Here is a 19481-nt window from a genome sequence, read left to right on the forward strand (position 1 = left end):
GGGTCGTGGACCCTCTGTGGCCACCGGGGGGCGCTGGAAACGCGCGCAAGCCGGCCGGAGCAGCAGAAGAGCTTGCCTGCTTCCCGCCGGGCTCCAGCAAGAGGGACGGCGGGGGCGTCGGGCCGTGGTTCGCTTCGTCGCGGGGATCCTGCCTTACGGTGGAGGGCTTGCTGGCGGCACGACGACCCTCTCCTCGGGGCAGTGCCCCCCCCTCGAAAGCGAGTGTCGGCAGCAGCCCCTGCCGCCAGCGGGACCCAGTCCGCCTCCCCTCCTGCTTCCCCCGCCCCCACGCCTTCTGCCCTGGAGGGCTGTGGCGACCCGGCCCCCCCCCCCCCCGCCTCGCCCTCCTGGTTGAGGGCTGCAGGCTGTGGGGACTTGGTGGCTGCCTGCCGCCCACTTGTGGGCCTCCCCTCCTGCAGTGAAGCCAGCTGGGACTTCATCCGCCCACTGAGCGCCTTGGCTCCACGCCCTCTAGGCACATCCTGTCCCTGCTTTGGCCTCCTTGCATCATCCCTCTTGGGCCAGGGTGGTCCTGTCTCTGAGGCGCTCCCTCACCCACCGTGCCAGCAGCAAGGAGTGGCCAGCCAGAGATAGTCCATGCTGCTTGCCTGCCAGCCTCCTCTGCTGAGGAAGGCCGGTGGGCAGGGTGCCAGCCCAGGGGGCGGGCACAGCTGCCAAGACATTGGAGGGGGATTCCAGGAGGCCTTTGAGGTGGAGGTTCTGCTCAGGTCTGAGCGGCCTTCTTCTGCAGACCAGGACTCCGAGCCCTACAAGTGTTGCAGGTGGGCATCGGGAACCATCCCCTCTCCGGTACTAGCAGCTGCCTGGAATTCGTGTTCTCCTGGTCCCATCTTGCAGAAGGGATCCCTCTTGGCTCTCCCCCATGCCCAAGTTCCTCTCCAGGGGTGAATGGCCCAGCTGTAAATTGCCGAATTCTGCAAGATGGTTGAGCTGAGTAACAGCAACCAATCTGGGCTCAGTAGCTGTTCTCTAGAGGGTCTCTGTTTCCGAGTCAGCTGAACCCTGGGTCAAATCAGGCTGTTCAGGAACAATTTTGGAATTTTTTGTCATTCAGTTGCTAACTCATGTCCAACTTTTTGCAATCTAATGGAGCATAGCACACCAGCCCCCCCATCCTCCACTTTCTCCCAATTTCCTTTCTCGATGACCCTATTTAATGATCTTCTCCTCCTCTGCCCTCCCCCTGCCTTCCATCTTCCCCAACATCGGGGTCTTCTCCGAGGAGTCCTCTCTTCTCATTAAGTGGCCAAAGCATTTGAGCCTCAGCTCCAGGATCTGCCCTTCCAAAGGGCACTCAGGGCTGATTTCTCCAGCACCACAATTCGGAAGCATCAATTCTTCGTGCTCAGCCTTCCTTATGGTCCAACACTCACAGCCACATGTGACTCCTGAGAAAACCGGAGCGTTGACTATAGGGAACTTTATTGGCAAGGTGATGTCTCCGCTTTGTAATATGCTGTCTTAAGTTTGCCATAGAATTTGAAATTGCAGCCCTGCAAACGTAGCTTATTCAGCAAACAATGACGCAAAGGAGCTGGTGAATAACATCATGTTTGATGTAAATGCAGTCACTGGAAACAGGCTTTGATAAGAGTCAGGAACTGCAAGAAAATCTTATAAGCCAAGAACAGCCAGCTGGAGCTGAGGGTGAGTGGGATGTTCAACAATGGCCAGAAGGTGGGGAGTCCCCCTTGCAGAAACGCAGATATATGCACACAATTCTAGGCTTGGTTAAATAAAGGCTAGGTTAAAAGGTGTATCTATAGGCAAACTGAAAGATGCAGGTTGCTAGTTTGCAGGTAATATGGCTGTATGAATGAAAGACAAATTAATCTCTCCCTTGCTCCATCACCATCCCTTCCTTCCTTCCCTCCCCCGCCCACAATTCCAGGACCTCTGCCCTTTGGGCCCCTAGAAGAGGCCCAGGAATGCAAAAACAGCCAGTGGCTTTTTGGTCCTTGCTCCAGAGCTCCCTGCTGCCTTCTAAGGAAGATCCACCATCACCAAGAAAAGGAAAGGCAGCCATCCAACAAAAAGAGCAGCCTTTTTCTGTTTCCTTCCCCCAACAAACAGCACCTGGCCTGAGCCCCCAGCCCAGAAAGCTACACGTGGATGAAAGAGCCCATTCTAGACTCTTTCTGCCCCTCGGGAAAGCCACTGGCTGAGGCTGAGGGTTCCCACCCACCCCCCACAGCTCCGAGCAGGTTTGTGCTGAAGGGAAATCTACAGACATGCCCAAACCAAGATGCCCTCCCCCTCCAGAGATCTGAGTTAGCCTCCCCAGCTGAATGTCTGGAGGAAGAGGGGAAGTGGAGGGGGGCCGCCTTAGTGCATTTTCTGGGCTGGCTGCAGAGGCAGGCCTGGGGATCGGACCTCCTCTTTGGCTGCTACCTTTCTGGGAGGAGGGGCTGCCTTTGCATCCAAGGAGCAGGTGGCAGGAGGGCAGCACATGATGTCCTCCTTTTGGAGCCCCCCCCCAGTGCAGGCCAGAGAGGGTGGGGCTGCTGGACCTCATAGGCGCCCCCCCCCCAGCCAGAGCCCCTCCTGTAGCCCTCTTGTTAGGCTGTCAGCCACTGCGGGGTTGGGGGAGGCTGACAGAATGCGGCTAATTATTCAGCCGGCAAATGCTCCCTCTAAACGGGATGTTGAGGGACAGAATTGTTCCTTGGAGGAGGAGGAAGGCAGGGAGAAAACAAATAGAGGGGAAGGCAGCGAGTGGCTCCAGAGCTCCCCGGAATACCAATTACGGGATAAAGTGATTGGATAAATCTTTGTGCCGTGAATGAACTGTGCAGTCACTTACTTCTGTCTGGCTGTTATTAGCCAACAGTGAGAAATTACTTCCATCTTGGCTCTGCTCACCTGGCCCTGTGGCCCTGCCCTCCACCGGCAGCCCTATTTCCCACCCCAGAGAAGCAAAGGAGAGGGGGAGACTTTCAGGCCTTGGTGTGGGCAGGGTCCCTGCATCACTTGCCCCTCGGACCTGGGTCTTCTTGCCAGGCCAGGTGTACCTCAGCAGGTGGAGAGAAGCTCAGAGGTGACTGCTGCTTCCAGGGAATGCCAGGGAGAGCCCTGGCGCTCTTTTTCGGCTGTCTCTCTGCAGAGCCCAGAGCCGAGGCATCCCACACCGTCCTCAAGCTTTGCACCCCCACCCCAGAGGCCAACCTCACCCCCCCAGGACAAAATGGAAGACCCACACAGATGCCCGCCACCCAGCAATGCCTCTCAAGGGTTTGGCTAGAACAAGTGGGGCCGTCCCTCCCTTAGGAAGCCTTGGAGACACCTCAGGGCTACAGAAGGGACCACCATTAGGAGGTGCGGGGGGGGGTATCCAAGCATGCTCTGTGGCCTAAAGAGTTCTTACAGAAAGGAACCTCAAACCTGGTGGTGGACCCCCCTGCCCGGGGCGTTCCCGAATGCTTCACCATCAGCCTGGGGCTTCCGAGAGGAGAGGCTGAAGCAACTGGGAGCCTCAGAGCAGCTCCCGGGGGAGGTTCCTCTGAGGCACCGAGCAGAGCAGCCTCAGCTGACCTCACCAGTATCCTGTTATTAAATGTTTGGTTGTAAATAATGGCTCCTCTCTTCATTGCAAAGCAGGGCGATGAAAAAGTTACGGAAGAGCAACGCAACAGCTTCAGGAGTTTCAGAACTGGGGGTGAAGAAGAGAGACGGTGCAAAACTCCTCCGGTCAGCCTCTGGAAGGCGGGGTGGGGCTGGAAGGGTCAAAGCGCAGGGTCAGCTAAGGGACTGCTCCTGGTGGGGGAGACAGCAGGAGGGCTTTGCAGGCAACCTGGAGCTGCTTCTGGGCCTTGTGGCCACACTAGGCAAAGCAGATGGTGGCCATGACATCTGGGGGAGATTTTCAGACCCCGGAGAAGAACGTGATTTTGCTAAAGCAGATCTTTGGGGGACAGATATGTCACCTCTCCGGCTCCACTGGAAAGCGGCTCTGCTTCTCTCGGCAACCCTACCCCCACAATCCGCCCCCCTTGCCTGCTGCAGCTCCAGGCCATTTCCACCCCTTTCCCATCCGCAGTCTGCCCCAATGCTGCCCTTCACCTTCTGAGTCTCCAGCTCTTGCTGGCCCAGTGGCCGAGGGAAGGGCTGAGTGTTACAGAAGACGCTGCGTCTCCTGGCTCCCCACACCTGGGGCAGAAGCTTCCTGAGCCACCAAAGGGCCTTCCAAGCTGTGCCTCAAGAATGGCCCTGCAGAGCTGGCCCTGCTGCCCCACCCCCGTGTCTTCTCCCCCTCCCCCTCCCCCTTTTCTTCCTCCTCCCTCTCCTTCTCCTTCCTTCTCCTTCCCACTCCCCCTCTTCCCCTTCTCCTCCTCCTCTCTCCTCTTCTTCTTGCTCGAACCTTTTGAGATGGGCATCCTGGCAGGAGCAGTTCAATACCCACCTGAAAAAGCCCTCTTGGCTCTCTGCCCAGGCCTGTAGGGATGGTCAGCCTCCATGGTAGGGAAGGATCAAACGCAAAGGTGGTGAGGGCAGACGCAGCCACACCCACCCACACATGACCTCTGCTGGGTGTCAGATGGACTCAGGAAGGGGCTGACCATTGAACCAGCAGCCAGGGGAAGGAAGTCCCCAGGTCCAGAGAGTTTGCCCCCCAGGTGCTGAAGGAAGCGGGCGAGGCAATCACATGTCAATCTCTGAGAACTATTGAGGGGACTAGAGTGTCCCCAAAGACCAGAGGAGAGCAAACGGGCCCCCTTCTTTCCAAGGAGGAACGAGGGGGATTCCCACTCCCCATTAATGCATTCTGGCCCTTCTGGCAGCTGCACAGCATGATGGGCTCAGGCATCTGATCAACCAGAAGGTACTTCCCATGTTAGGAAGAGGGGTCTGCTTTGAGCAGTGGGGCTGCAGGTCCTCCAGAAGAGCCCAGTGTGGTTGTGACTGAAAGCTCTCCAACTCGGAGAGGTTTGCCAGGTCTGAGCCCCCATCGGTTGGGAACCGAGAGGGCTGCCATGGCCTGGGTCCACCCCTCCCCAATTGCTTCAGGAATCCAGAAACCAGCAACTGAGGACCAGCGAGGAGGAGGAGTGGGGGGAGGAGTCTTCTTTTGAACCCCCCCCCAACAGGCCAGAGTGCTCTGGGGCAGCCTTGAGCACCACGGCTGCAGAGGGCTAGCTGGGCCTGGAAGGCAGGGGGTGCGTAAAGACTCTGGGAGCCTCGGTACTGGCCACTCAGAGGGCAGAATTGTGAGCCTCCAGAGAAGCCTCACCTTCTCTGAGGGCTGGCAGGTCCCTGACTCTTGGAGGGCAAGGGGATGCGGTCTTGGGGTCTTGGTGAGTTGGGTAAACCAGAAAGGGTAGCCAGAGTGATGGGCCCTGCAACCCTCCTGGCATTTGTCTCCTGCAGAGGCTGTTGGACCTGGTGAAGGGTGGTCAGGCTGCCAGCTTTGTCACCCTCTGCCACACAATCACTTGGTTGTTGCCAGCTACTCCGGTGCCCCCCATTTCCCCTGTGCTGGGGCTGTGATAGCATCACCCCCCTCATCAGTTATCCTGCTGAGCGCCCCTGTAGCAGCCGGCTGGCTTTTTCTTCTTGGCTTATTGGCTTTCTTCTGTTTATCGGTAAATAATTGCTGGGACACAAAAGGCTTTTACAACCGCTGAAGAGTTACTAACTGGATTGCTCCCTTATCAGCCCAGGGGACAGGGGGGGAGCAGCAATATTTACTGCTGGGAATATGTGTCATCAGCGAATTACAGCAGCCACAACACCAGCCTTTCGGAGGGAAGAAGGGACGTGGAGGAGAGGCGACTGGGATGCAGCCACAACACCAGCCTTTCGGAGGGAAGAAGGGATGTGGAGGAGAGGCGACTGGGATGGCTCTGGGGCAGGCCTGGCCCTCCCGGGATGGGGGTGGGAAGCTGGATTCCAGCTCTCTGGGCAATGAGAGGGAAGCCTAAAAGTAGCAGTATGCTCAGAAGCAGCAGCCGGGCTCTCACTGGGGACACCCCCAGGCCAGCGAGGGATCCTGTGCTAACTCCTGGATCCTGGGGGACTTGGGGTGCCCCGTAAAGGCATTGCCCTGATTAGCCACCCTGGACTGGTGCTCCCAGGCGATTTGATGCCCTTTTCCTCTGCCTGCAGAGAATATCGATCCCTGTGGGCATGGAATGAACGAGGGGGCAGATGGACTCTAGCAGAAGAGGCAGAAGCAAAAGTCCAAGGTGATGGCAGACTGCTTGCTTGGGGTGACAGGGAACAAGCAGACACACATACCCCAATCCTTCTGAGCCACATCCAAGATCCCAGGGAGCTCTTCTTCCACTCCACTGGCCCAGGCTGAAGTCTGGCCAGGAGGAGAGACCCGGCTGCTGGTTGAACAGTGGGGAGCCTTGATGGCAGGGCCCAAAAATATTGCTTCCTTGGGCATCAAGTTCCATATCAGAACTTCCTTGGGGGCAACATTCGAGCAGCCTGCCAGGCTCCCCCAGGAAGCTTTTCAGCTCTGGGGCGTTTCCTGGTGCCTCCCCCCCCCCCAAGACTGGCCTTGCTTGATTGTTGCAGAGCAGACCAGGTGAGCCACCTCAACCAGAAAGCAGCTGCTGGAGAAGAATCAGGGAGAGCACCTTCGGAGCTGGGGTGGGGGGAGCTGCTCCTTTCAGCCCTGCCCACCACATTTCAAGAAAAGCAGGCGGAGGGTTTGGTTCATCTCTGCAGTTTAGAAGGTGATCCAACTGGAATGGCTAAAGTAGGGGTCTCCAATCTTAGCAACTTTAAGACTTACTGACTTCAGCTTCCACAATTCCTCAGCCAGCTCTGCTTTGCTGAGGACTTGTGGGAGTTGAAGTCTGCAAGTCTTAAAGTTGCTAAGATTGGAGACCCCTGGCTAAAGGAATAAGCCCCTTTGGCCCTGCTGAGGGCAGCCCTTCCTGCTTGATGCCCAGAGGATCCCCATGGTTTTCAGGGACGAGCCTGAGCTGAGGTTCCCTCTTCCATCGAGTGGGGGGAGGTGGCTCCAGCTGATGCCAGCCTTGCCTGCAAAACTGGCGCGTTGGACAGTGGAGGGCACTCTTGTACCAGGCAGGAGAGGCTCCTGCTGCAGCTCCTGCCCAGAAGGTGGCCCTGCCAGTCCCCTACCCCTCCTCAACAAGAATGTGGAGGGGGGCTGCTCCTACCTTTCCTGGAGAGAGCTCTGGGAGAGTGAGGGATGGGTGCGCTCTTTCACTCCCCCAGGGCTCCTGGCCTTTTCCTCTGGAGAATCACTGCCTCCCCAGCCATGAGGGAAGTGACCCCTTTCTGTGTGAGGCAGGAGCCCTTCCTGTGCAGGCTGTCATTCTGTAGGGTTGCCTGGGCAGAAATCTCCCAGAATAAACCCTTCTGCCAGCCTGGCCAGTCCTGAGGGGCCCCCATGAGGCTGGGGGTGCAAAGGGTCACTTACTCTCCCCAGGGTTGTCCTTCAGTCTTGCCTTTGGCCCTTCCCCCTTCATCCCTCACAGCAGCCTAGCCCAGATGGGGCCCTGCACCCCTGGGGCCCATTCCCAGATAAGGCTGGGACTGATACATCTGGCACCACAGCATTGTTTTCACAAGACGCAGCACCCCCCTGTGCTCATGAGCCTTGCTCCGGGAGGCCTCTGGACCATTGAGGTCTTCTCCACCCATGACAGGAAACGGCACGAGGTAGGAGATCCCCCCGGCTCAGTTCCCACGTGGTTCTGAGAACCTGGCTGCACCTCGTGGTAAAATTGGGCTATGGGTGGGATCTGGCCAGTCCCTGGGGGCCCCTTCATTCCCTCCAAAAGGGCCCCTCCACTGAGTTCTGGGCAGCCCCAGCCCCCTTTCCCTCTGCCTGCCCCTCTTTGCCTTTCCTGGGCCAGACTACTCCCCCTCCGTTGCCCTCGATTAAGAGGCTCTTTCTCCAGTTACGCCTGCAGGAGGAGAGGTAGCTAATCTTGCCGGCTTTTGGATTTAAAAGCAATTTCATTTCTCTCTGCATTTTGGCCCATGAGACAGACTCTTCCTCATAAATCCACATGGGGCAACTTCCCAAATCTAGACCAAGCACATCAGCCATATCCATGGGGGCAGCAGATGCCAAAGTTACTCCTCACCAGCCCCCCTCTCTCTCCCCCCCACCCTGGCTAGGCCCCTATCTGGGCATCTGGGCCCAAGTGCCCCCCCCCCAAGCGCCGCAGAAGGGAGAGCAGCCTGTCCCTCCAGATGACCAAAGAACTCTTGGTCTGTGGGGAGACCACCTTCCCAGGAGATGTTCAACCAGGTCATTGAGAAACCTCAGGGCTTCAGTCGCAGGACATCAAGCTTAATTCGTTTCAACCTTGGCTAATGGGGGGGGGAGGGGCGCAGCAGTTCCTTGGTTACTTTACGGTTCAGCAGATTGTGCAAGACCAGGAAAGGGGCCACTTCAGTTATGCTTGTCCAGTGCTAGTGCCTATTTTCCTCCAACTCGCATGGAATTGTGCAAGAGCCCCACCAGGTCATGTTCTGGGTGCCTCCTCCGAGGTCCCCCCCCCTTCCGCAATTGAGGGAAGAAAGGCCACAAGGGAGAGCAGCATTGTCAGGCAGGGCCTCTGCAGCTGGGTGCCCATCAGGGCCCACGTAGCTGGCACAGAAAGGAACTCTAAAAGCTCATTTGGGGAAAATAGCAAATCCTGGAAACCGCGGAGAGTAAATTGCCAGCTTGGGTAGCGAATTGAGTGGACGTCTCTTGCAAAGGCCTCTTCCTGCCTCTTTCCAATCTGGCCTGCCTCGCCTTCGTAGCTTCCTCCAACCACCTCCATCTGGAAGCCCCCCAGGGCTGGGCCAAGGCCCTCTTGCCCGATTCTGCAGGGATCCACCTGCCTCCTCTTGCTGCCTGAGTGATGGCTGGTAGCAAAGTGCCAGGAGGCCCTGTAAGTCAGAGGCCAGGATTGTGCCTCAGCCTGTGGCTTGCTTTCTCCAGCAGCCAGCAAAGTCCTCAGGCTGCTCACAAGCAGAGGAAGAGGCCACCCAGGTGGTGCTGAGAGCCTTTTTTGGACAAAATGTTGGAGAACCTTATGATGACAAGCCACCTTCCCAGTGATGCCTTTCCTGTTGAATCACAACCTCAAGGTGGGGTCTGTTTATAGCATTTCTGAACCCCTTGGGGGCAGGTGAAGATAGGAGCTATGTTGGGGAGAACCAGCTCCCTTTCTTTTAATCCCTGGCCAAGACTCTCCTCAGTCTCCCAGTCTGGGCCAGTCCCAGGATCTTCCTCCATTGCAATGGCCTCTCCAGACTTCCTGTCTCGCAAGGAGACCAGGGAGGGGAGAGCGGTGCTGAGGGCCACAAGATCACACTGGAGAAGAACCAACACGGTGCCAGAGAGGGACCCAGGGTTTGTAGCCTCTTTCAACTGGTCCTCCTTGTCTGCCCATTGGCCAGTTTGCATCACTTCCCCACCCCCACCCCCACCCCCAAGAATTCCAGGAACTCTTTCCTGCTGGTCTGGGTCAATTCCTGTCATGGGATGGGGGGGGCAGGTGGGTGCAGAGTAATATGTATGTGTGGGAGAGTTTTTAATGACACTTGTCAGAATTAAAATCTGCTTCATACTCGGGTAACATTCACCCTTTAACAGGGTGTTTCTTTTTGGCAGCCTGGAACTGCAAAATTCCCCAGTTGGGGGTGGAGGAGGAACAGGAGCAGGTCAAGAACTGAGAGGAGGAGGAAGGTGCAAATCCTACCATGGCATCAGCACCTTTGATGTGGACAGCCTTGTATCTTAGATGGCCTAGGACTCTGGATCACAAATTAAAGATGGCATGGTTTCTTGCCATCCTGAGCTGGTAGGGGATGCTTCTGCCAGTCAGGGGGGAAAGCCCCGCCCACTGCTATATCCTTGCAGCCTGACTTCCCTTGTGCTCCTCTCCCCTGTCTTTCAGAGGCCTCTCCTCTCATGAGGCCTGGGCTGCAGCCGCCGCCCCCTCCCCACTGTGGCCTCTGGAAGAGAGGAGAGCTGAACAGGTGCCCAGTCAGATGCTGCTGGGGTCACTGGCCCCCTGGGTGTTGTTCTAGGGGTCCTGGGAGAGAAATGTGGGTCTTTCGGTGGAGTTCTGCTTGCTGAGGAAGATCAGGCTGCCTCTTCTTTCCCCTTGCAGGGGTTTCTGTGAAAGGGAAGATCCAGCTGTTGGGCCCAGTGGGAGCCTCAGGTGCAGGAAACCTCCGGCTGCCATTGAGAGAACTGCCCAGACACTCCCAAGGAGGAGGTGAAGAAGGAGAATGGAGGAGTCCGGAGAGGAAGGCTTGGCAGCCCTAAGCCCACTCGGCTTGTTTTGACTGGGGAGGACGCTACCAGGGCTTCCTTGGTCGGCCTGGAGCTCCAGGGAGGAGGCCAGCTTGCAGGAACCAGAGAAACGGCAACCCCACTCCAGAAACCCGGAAGGCGACGGCTGCTGGATTCCAACACAAACGGCAACGGGAAAACTTCCACGGGCCAGTTTCCCGTCCGAGGCCCCACGCAGTGCAGGAGGGGCTCTGCAAAGCTGCAGGGCTGGCGGCGACGAAAGGCCCGCTCTTGGCAGGGGTCGGAGATGGTCCTGGGCCGCCAGGCGAGCATGCAGAGAAGGCGGCGGCGGCGAGAGCACAAATTTACGACGCCGGCGCTGCCTCCCCGCTCCGATCCGGGGCCCATCAGTCTTCCCGGCGCTGAAGATGGAAGTAAATTCTAGTAAGATAAATCTGCGTCGATGATGGAGTGAGTGTCGGCGGCGGGCGGGAGGCAGGGCCGTTGACAGCTCCACTCGGGTCGCGCTAAGCGAAGTCGGGGCTGGAGCCCATGACCGGAGAGGATCCGGTCGAGGGAGCCAAGCCAGGACACCCCCACCCCCCCGAGGCCCAAGCGGGCTTGGGAGGGGCAGCCGCACATCGGAAGCTGCGGTTGCTCCGAGGCTCATCGCCCAGCCCGCGGCTCGAAGCCGAATCCTTCCCCCAGGAGTTGGGTCGTCTGGATAAGGTCGTCGGACCCGAGTTAGGCGAAAATCAAAGCCTGGGGTCCCTAGAAGCGAAGCGCTAAGCGGCGGGTCCGGGCTTCCCGCCAGCGGGACGAAGGCAGCCCCGGCGGACGGCGGCCCAGCCTGCAGCTCCTTGGCCCCCGCCCAAGCCGCTTCCAGGAAGCCATTCTCCCGCCGGGCCCGAGGGACAGCCCAGCCACCCGGCAGAGGCCAAGCAGCCATCGATTCGGCTCTTAAGCTGATTACTGCGGACGGCGCCTGCTAAGGAGAGCGGCCTGTCACCGAGGCGCTCGCCGCTGCCCTGCCCCGCCCGGCCGCGGAGGAAAGCCGGCCCTGGGTACTCGCGGGCGGGGCCGAAGCGGCTGCTCCCAGCCATCTGTGGGACGGGAGGGGCTTCGGCCGGTGGGCGTCGCGGACAGGCCCTCCTCCCTAGGCCGGCGGGGCGCCCCTTCTGGCTCAGCTGCATCGGGGAGGACGGGCGGCCGCCCGGCCTTGCCACTCCACTGGAAAGGGCCCACGGCCACGGAGTTCACGGCTGGCCAGGGAGCGGAAGTTTCCGGCTTTGTTTTCTGTGTCTGGATACCTGGTATCCAAGTCAGGTCTTCCGCCCGTCTCCTTTCCGGGCTCCCACGGGAATTGGCGTCTCCCCCCCCTTCCCGGCGTCAGCATTTAGAGCGTAGGCTGGCTGAGGCGCGATAAAAGCCCCTAACTAAGCATGTTCACCCCACGGATTTCAGGCACCCCCTGAAGGCACCCCCTGGAAACCCCCGCCTGCCTCTTGATTGGAAGTTTTGTCCCAGGAGGGAATCCGAGTGACCAGCGCCTTCCTTAGCCACGGAAGTCACTTGGAGCCACGTGGCCAATCAGCGGCTCCATGGGGAATCAAGGACCTCCTCTTGCTGCTTTCAGCCTCCCCCCTAAAGACAGACCCTCCTCAAACAAGAGGAGGGAAATGGGGTAGAGCCTGGGCTTGCTTTGGGCCTCGGCTGGGGGCTTCTTCACTTGGGGTTAGCCACACAGGACCCATCGGCAAGAGCTTCTCCTGGCTGTGAGGCCAAAGTGCCCTCCCGGAAAGACGGTCCCCGGGGCTCCAAGCCCCCAGCATCCCTCCTCCTGAGCATGGAGGTGGAGAAAGGGTGGGAGCTCTGCCTCCCCAGAAGGCCCTGCCGCGGTGGGTCCCTGCTGGCCTCGTCCACTGTTCCTTCCCTATGCTTGCGCCATGGCTCCTGCTCCATTCATTCCCGACCCTCAGGCAAAGCCTAGACCTGCAGAGGCCAAACTGTCCTGGGGGCGGGGGAAGGTCCCACTCCTCCTCTACAGGAGCCCTAAAGCCAAGCAAGAACACCACCCCCATGCTGCCTAAGGACAGAGCTAGCCGTAGGCCCCCTCCTCCGGCATCTGTGTATAGTCAGAGGGGCTTGGTCTTTCTTCTTCTCCTGGCCGCCTGCTGCTGCTGCTGCTAATAATGCCACAGGCACCCACCCACCCACCTACTTCCAAGCAAGCTTCTTTGGCCAGGTTGGAGGCAACTCACCGCCTGAAAAGGGAGCAGAAAGGAAGGATAACACCCTCTCCCTCCACCCCCACGGCCGGGCAGAGAAGCCACCCCACAGCCCGGTGTAGGGGGGAGGGGAAGAATCTTCTGCTTTGAAACCAAGACGGCTCAGTCTGCCAAGAACTGCAGAGCCCCACCCACTGGCTGTTTGGGGGTCGCTGCCTGGTGCCTCTTTATCCTTTTTCAACAGTTTTGAACCGCCCAACTCCCTTAAGCCGTCAGGCAAAACCCATCCTGCCTCTGTCCCATCTCCCAGACACCTGCTCCAGAAGGCTGCTGCCCTTTAGCAAATCAACCCTCCGAAGTGGGGGCGGGGGCAGGAACATCCCTTCCCAGCCGCTAATCTGGGCTTTAAACCTGGTGTTGGGGGATGCCGGTTGGAAATGGGTATTTTTAACGCAGGCTGGGCGTTGAGAGACTTTCCTGTTTCTTCTGGAAATAGGAAGTTTCTGCATTTTATCTGTGCTCAACAGAGCGGAAACCGAATTTCGCTTCTCCTTCTGCAGTCCTCAGCAATGCCCATAAAAGGAGTCACCTGCGAGCAACTGGACGCTGCCAGGACAGAGGCCACACGCTGGTCAGAAAGTGGGGGGGAGGACGACTGCCCCAGGATTTTCTTGAGGGCTCCCGTGCCTCTGGGGCGCCCCTCCTCCTTTTCTAGCTGGCTGAGGATGTAACCAGCGACCAGGATGGGGACCGCTGAGGAAGACCCCAGAGCCCGGGGGCCAAAAGCGCCGGCGGTCGAGGCCTTCGTGGTTTCCGGTTTCCTGACCACGAAGGGAGCTGCCAAGGCTCAGCGATTCGCCTGCATCCGCCTCTCGGCCACGGTGGGATGCCCTTGGCAAGGCCGCCTAAGACCAGATGGGGGAGTCCCGGCTGGAAAGTCCCGACCCTCGCCGCCGCGCTCCCCAATCTGGCAGGACGGTCTGGGTCGCCGGGTGCAAGTCAAAGGCTGCCCCAGGAAGGGGCCGGGCAGGGGGAGCGCGCCCGCCTGCTGGGAAAGTGCTGGATCGCGGAAGAGGAATGACGGGCAATCAGCAGCGAGTGGCGCGGAGCTGCGCCTGAAGAGGCCCTGATTGGAAACGAGAAGCGAGGCAGATCCGGGGCTAAACGCTGAACTCCCCTGATTAAAAGGCGGAAGAGCCTCGGGGGAGGGGAGAAGACCCCCGCCCTTCGTGGAGCAGGAGCAATGGCGCAAGCGGTGGGGGGGGGAGGAACTGGCCAGAGCCAGCAGGGACCCAACGCGACAGGGCCTTCTGGGGAGGCAGAGCTCCCACCCCTTCCCCACCTTCCGTGCTAATCAGGATCAGACTGCAGAGAATCCAGCAAGCCCTTCCCCCCGCCCCCCCTCGTCTTACCCTTGCACCCTCCTGGACTGTTATGCCCTTCAGAGTTATCCGGTCCATTGAACGAAGGGGTGGTGGTGCAGTTTTGCTGGCTCCATTGGAGGTTCTGCAAGGGGGGGGGCGAGAGAACCTCCGTCTGTGCCGGAGTCCGGGAGGCCTGGCAATTGGGGTCTCCACAACAGGTGTGCTGGCTGAGGAACACCTGGATCCCCCATTCTGGCAGCAGCTCCTGCCGGGGTGTGGAAGGCAGATGGCTGGGCTGGGCTGGGCTCTTCCCCGCCATCTGTTTGATTTAATTGACTTCCTGCAGAAGTTTCTCCCCTCTCTCTCTCCCTTTAAATTAAACCAGTTGCAAGGATAAAATTGTTAATTAAAAGGCCTTTTGATTAGATAGACAAATATTTACCAGTTATGAATGACCCCAACCATTCTTCCCTCTTTCTGCAAACTCAACACTCAGCAGATCCCGGCAATTATGTGGGCACTGATGCTTCCCCCTCCTCCTGACTCTCTGGAAAGCGGGCAGGAGTGCCTGTGCGGCTGCAGGAGGGCCGGACGCGGACTCCAACCCCCACCTGTGCCAAGTCAGCGCTTGCTACCCAGGCAAAGCCTCGCTGGGAGCTGCACCGGTTGCCGGAGTCAGCAGATCTGTGCCTGGTTAGCATCAGGGATGCTGGGCTGGGTCTCCTCCTGCCTTCCAGGAAGGTGGGCGGCTGTGCAGAAATGGCACCTGGCCTTGCTGCCCAAAGGAGGGTTGGTTTAAGTAGACATTAATCCCCTGGCATGGAGTATCTGGCCTGGGGGAAACCCCTGGGGATCCCATAGCACATCTCAGTGGGTCTGGACGGTGGTCAGAAAGAAAAGCCCAGGGCCCAAAGAAGAACAAGATTACAGAAATACAGAATTGGAAGGGTCCCTGGGGGTCTTCTAGTCCAACCCTTTGTTCAAGCAGGAGACCAGGTAGCATTTCAGACAAATGGCTGTCATTGAAATCAGCTGCTCAAGTCAGTGTGGACTTGACTGAAATCCAGGGAGGCCGGTGTTCGGGGGGGGACTCTTAGCCTCGAGCTGCTGCTCCCCCCCACATCAGGTTTTCTCCCGGCAACTGTCATCAGGAGCAAAGCCGCCATTCAGCAAACATGGCCCGAGTAAGCAGCCCAACAGCCATCACCACTTCAGGAGCCCTTCTGCTCTGTTGCAGTGGAAATGAAGCAGGAGCCCATTGCTTTGTCCGACCGACCACCTGTTGTGTTTTGCCCGCTCTCACCGCAGCCGGGGTCTGCTTATCTGCTTCTGAACGCTGAAGAATGTCCTCCCGGCCCCAGCCCTGGCTCCATGCCCAGACAGGCTGAGGAGGGGGCATCTCCCGGCCCCAGCCCTGGCTCCATGCCCAGACAGGCTGAAGAAGAGCAAGTATCTCCAGCCCCCAGCTCTGGCTCCATGCCCAGGCAAACGGAGCAACTAGACCCCTCCCCCTCCTCCACAGTATGTGAGCCTGAGGAAGGTCAATTACCAACAGCTGCCGATTGGAGTGACCCTCGCGTCAGAAGACTTGATAGGCGGAGGCAACAGAAGGAAGGGAGGGGCAGGCCTGGATAAGTGCTGAGTCATGGAGCCACACCCCATGGCCTATATAAAGGATTTGCTTTCTGGCATTCTCTGAGTCAGGCAAAGTCTAAACATATCTTGCTGAAGTCACTTTCTGGTCTCCTGCCTGCCCTGAGGACTTTGCTAGGACTTTGGCAGAGCTGCAGAGGCACACCTGATTTGGATTTCCCTGACCCGGCCGTCAGCGGAGGAGTGGGACACGACACCACCCAGCCAGCTCTCTCCAACCACTTGGTTCCTTGCAGGTGGGGCCTTCCTGCCCCAGGGACCCTTCTGAGGAGTGGAGCCTGCCAGGTAGAGGGGCTGTGGATTCAGGTTTCCCCCAGCTCCCCCCCCCAAAAAATGGAAGGCATCCCTGCCAGGAGCAAGCCAGCTTCAGTTCTGCTTTGCAAGAGCTGACAGGAGAGGATCACCTGTCCAGGTAACAGGTGGATGAGTCTGAAGACTTCCTTCCTCTCCAGCCACCTGGCTTCTTCACTTGACAGACATCCCTCCCAAGTGTACAAAGGGGACCCCTGAGGGCCCCTTTGGCCTCATTCCAGGAGAGGGAGCCAAAGTGGCGTGAGCCAGCTGCAATGAGGGCCCCCACAGAAGGGCAGCTTCAACTGTAGGGGGATGAGAAGGCAGCCACCCAAGGGGAAAGGAAGGGCAGCCCAACCACAAAATCTCTTCTTGGGACCCAGCAGGGCAGTCTTGGCTGGCCAAGGGCTCCTCCTGCCCCCAGGGGCTGTGTAGGGCATGCAGGCACCTTGGCCTCCAAGGGAAAGGAAGTCTCCTGCCCCTTGCAGCCTCTGGGTAGGGCCAAGGAGTGGGCAGTTTGCCCAGAAACACTTAATTGCACCCACTTTCCTAGCCATTGCTGGGGTTACTAGATTGGCTGGCAGAGGTGAGTGAGCGAGACTTGTTAACCCAAATAACAGCAGAGACAATCCTGCCCCACAACCTAGACCCCTTCCTGCTCTTTGGACTGCATCGGGGCCCTTTTGTTTCACCCAACCCTCTTAACCGGCTGAGAGGGACAGAGTGTGTGTGTCTGTGTAGGGTATTCAGGCTTTTTGGCTTCAGTGTTGGGTAGCTCTTTTCTCCCCCCCTCCAACTCCTTTCTCTTTGCTTTAAAACAGTCCAATGCAAAGCTGTCCAAAGCTTGGCTGGAGCTCCTGTCCATTTGTCCTAATAAACAGATTGTCTGACTTTAACATCTCCAATGCAATTCCTGCTGCCAAGAACATTCTTGGCCATTTCAGCTTTCCCCGACTGTCGAATGCCAACCCCGTGCCAGGGGTGCCTTTGTGTCCGTGCCCCTCCCCCTTCATTGGCACCTTTGCGGATCTCTGCCTCATTTTAAAAATATTAAAAAGCAAGAACCTTTCCTTTCCTTTCAGCCACAGATCCTCGCAAAGCAGAGTGCAGCTCCAGCCTGCTCCCTCCGAGCTCCCTGTTATTTACAAGGATGCTGCACACTGGAACCACACCCACCTGTCCCCCACAAAGGCAAAGGTAGCCGGGCAACAGAGGAGCAGCCTGATTTGTGGGTCGTGCTGATGCTGGCAGGCGCCTGCTTCCTCCCAGTTGGCGCCTTCCCCGAGGGCTGGGGCATCGTAAAGGCAGCCTCTAATTATGCGCCTGGTGCCCAACAGTGCTGTTTCATAGCTAAGCTGCCGAAATGGTTCAATGTCTTTCTATTGCACTAAATGCCAATTGATACCACTGTTGAATTCCCCCAAATGTTTATGATCTCCACCTGCAATTCAGGGCAATTTGTAATCCTTTTCCATTCCTCCTCCTCCTCAACATTACGGTGTCTGAATGGTTACATCAATAAAACAAACAGGGTTCTTTTCAATCATAGCAACATCTCTCTGAATTTTAAAATCCCATAAAATTTTTGCTCTGTCATTCGCAGTGACCTTATCTGGGATTTCATGTTTCCAGTAATTCTTCTTGACTGTGAATCCATACTTTCCCCATAAGTGCCAGTCTAATCACTTCTCAGTTCAATCATGCCTTCTTTTGCTGCCAGTCTGCGATTCTGCTGCACCTGGTTTAGTGTTTTGTTGCCATTGTGGCTACTTTGCGTGGGGGGGGGGCGCTTTGAGTCAGCCTCGATTCCTGGTGTCTGCCTGGACTCCTCCCTGCCTTTTCCTTGGCAAGATTTCAATAGAATAGAATAGAATAGAATAGAATAGAATTTTATTGGCCAAGTGTGATTGGACACACAAGGAATTTGTCTTGGTGCATATGCTCTCAGTGTACAGTGTACAGTGTATTTCCAAATGGTTTGCCATTGCTCTTGCAACCGAGACCATGTGCCTTGGCCCCCTCTTTCACCGCAAGGTTTTTCAGGAGTGGTTTGCCATTGCCTCCTTCCTAGGGCTGAGAGAAAGTGTCAGGCCTAAAGTTCATCCAGCTGGCTCCGTGCCCAAGGTGGGACTAGAACTCACAGTTTCCTGTTTCTAGTCTTTCTGCCTTATCCACTACACCAAACTGGCTGCCCTGTTGCAGCAATGACTACTACTGCTCTTATTCTAAGGAGCTACCACCAAATTCCTTCCCGGTTGTGCTTGTATTGTCCAGAGGGACACCCATTTTGTGGTGGTTCTTGGAATTCCCAGCTGTCCAAAAAGCTTGAGATTCTGACTGTAGAATCCAAGAATTGTAGAGTCGGAAGGAATAGTTTTCCCTTTGTAGTGTGCAGGGAAACCAACCGAAGCCTCCTTGAACGGTGGTGTCCAGCCAAAGCCTCCTGAGATGGAGAACCCACTACTGTTAGAAATAGAATAACAGAGTTGGAAGGGACCTTGGAGGTCTTCTAGTCCAACCCCCTGCCCAGGCAGGAAGCCCTACACCATTTCAGACAAATGGTTATCCAATCTCTTCCTAAAAACTTCCAGCGTTGGAGCATTTACAACTTCTGGTGGCAAGTCATTCCGCTGGTTAATTGTTCTAACTGTCAGGAAATTTCTCCTTAGTTTTAGGTTGCTTCTCTCCTTCGTTAGTTTCCACCCCTTGCTTCTTGTCCTGCCCTCAGGTGCTTTGGAGAATAGCTTGACACTCACTTCTTCGGGGCAGCCCTAGAGATATTGGAACACTGCTTTCATGTCACCCCTAGTCCTTCTTTTCAGCAGGCTAGATGAAGACTACTCTTCTACTTTTCAGATCTTAATGGCAGGAACCTTCCAGTGAACATCTGGGGAATTCCAGCATTCACCCCTTATTTCTGGTCTCCTTCCAGTCAAGGCTGGAATGTGCTGGGGCTGGTGAGCTTATTCCTCAGTCTGGTGCATGCCAACGTCCAGCTTCCTCTCTTCCTTTTGCAGAGGAATGCCACTGGGTATTGCCAGGGCCAAGGTGAGAGAACTGGCAAAAGGCATAGAATCCTAAAACTGTACAGTTGGAAAGCATCAGAATCCAATGCTCTCCCATCTGCAGAAAAGCATTTAAGTGGCTTCTTAGAACTTAAGAAGTGACAGAGCCCCCATCGCCTTTCTGGATAGACCAGAGCACCGTTGAGCAGATCTTCTCAGGAACTTTTCCTTACATTTAAATCAACTCCAGGTAACTTTTATTTCTGGTCCTGGTTTCTGTAGCCACCAAGAACAGTTCTTGACTGTCTTCCTGGTGGCTTCCCTTTCTATACCTGGGCACAACTTTTGGGTCACAGGCTGAACATCCAATGCTTTTTTTAGAGGGTCCTTGTTGGGCAATAAGTCACTGTATCAGCTTTGCCAGCCTCCCTTGCACCTTCTCCGATCGGTCAATATAGGCTTCTGGAAACGGGAAGCCCAGAACTGTGCACAACATTCCAGGTGTGACCTGATCCTGCTGAGTGGAGGGAATTGGGACTTTGTGCATCTTTGATATGAAGCTTCTCCTAATCCAACCAAGAATTGCAGCAACCCTCCTCTTGGCTGCCTTACATGATGGACTTGTGTTCTGTAAGACCACGCCTAGAGTACTGCAACCAGTTTTGGTCACCACACTATAAAAAAGATATTGAGATTCTGG

The sequence above is a fragment of the Ahaetulla prasina genome, chromosome 3, assembly GCF_028640845.1.
Source record: "Ahaetulla prasina isolate Xishuangbanna chromosome 3, ASM2864084v1, whole genome shotgun sequence".
In the NCBI taxonomy this organism is placed as follows: Eukaryota; Metazoa; Chordata; class Lepidosauria; order Squamata; family Colubridae; genus Ahaetulla; species Ahaetulla prasina.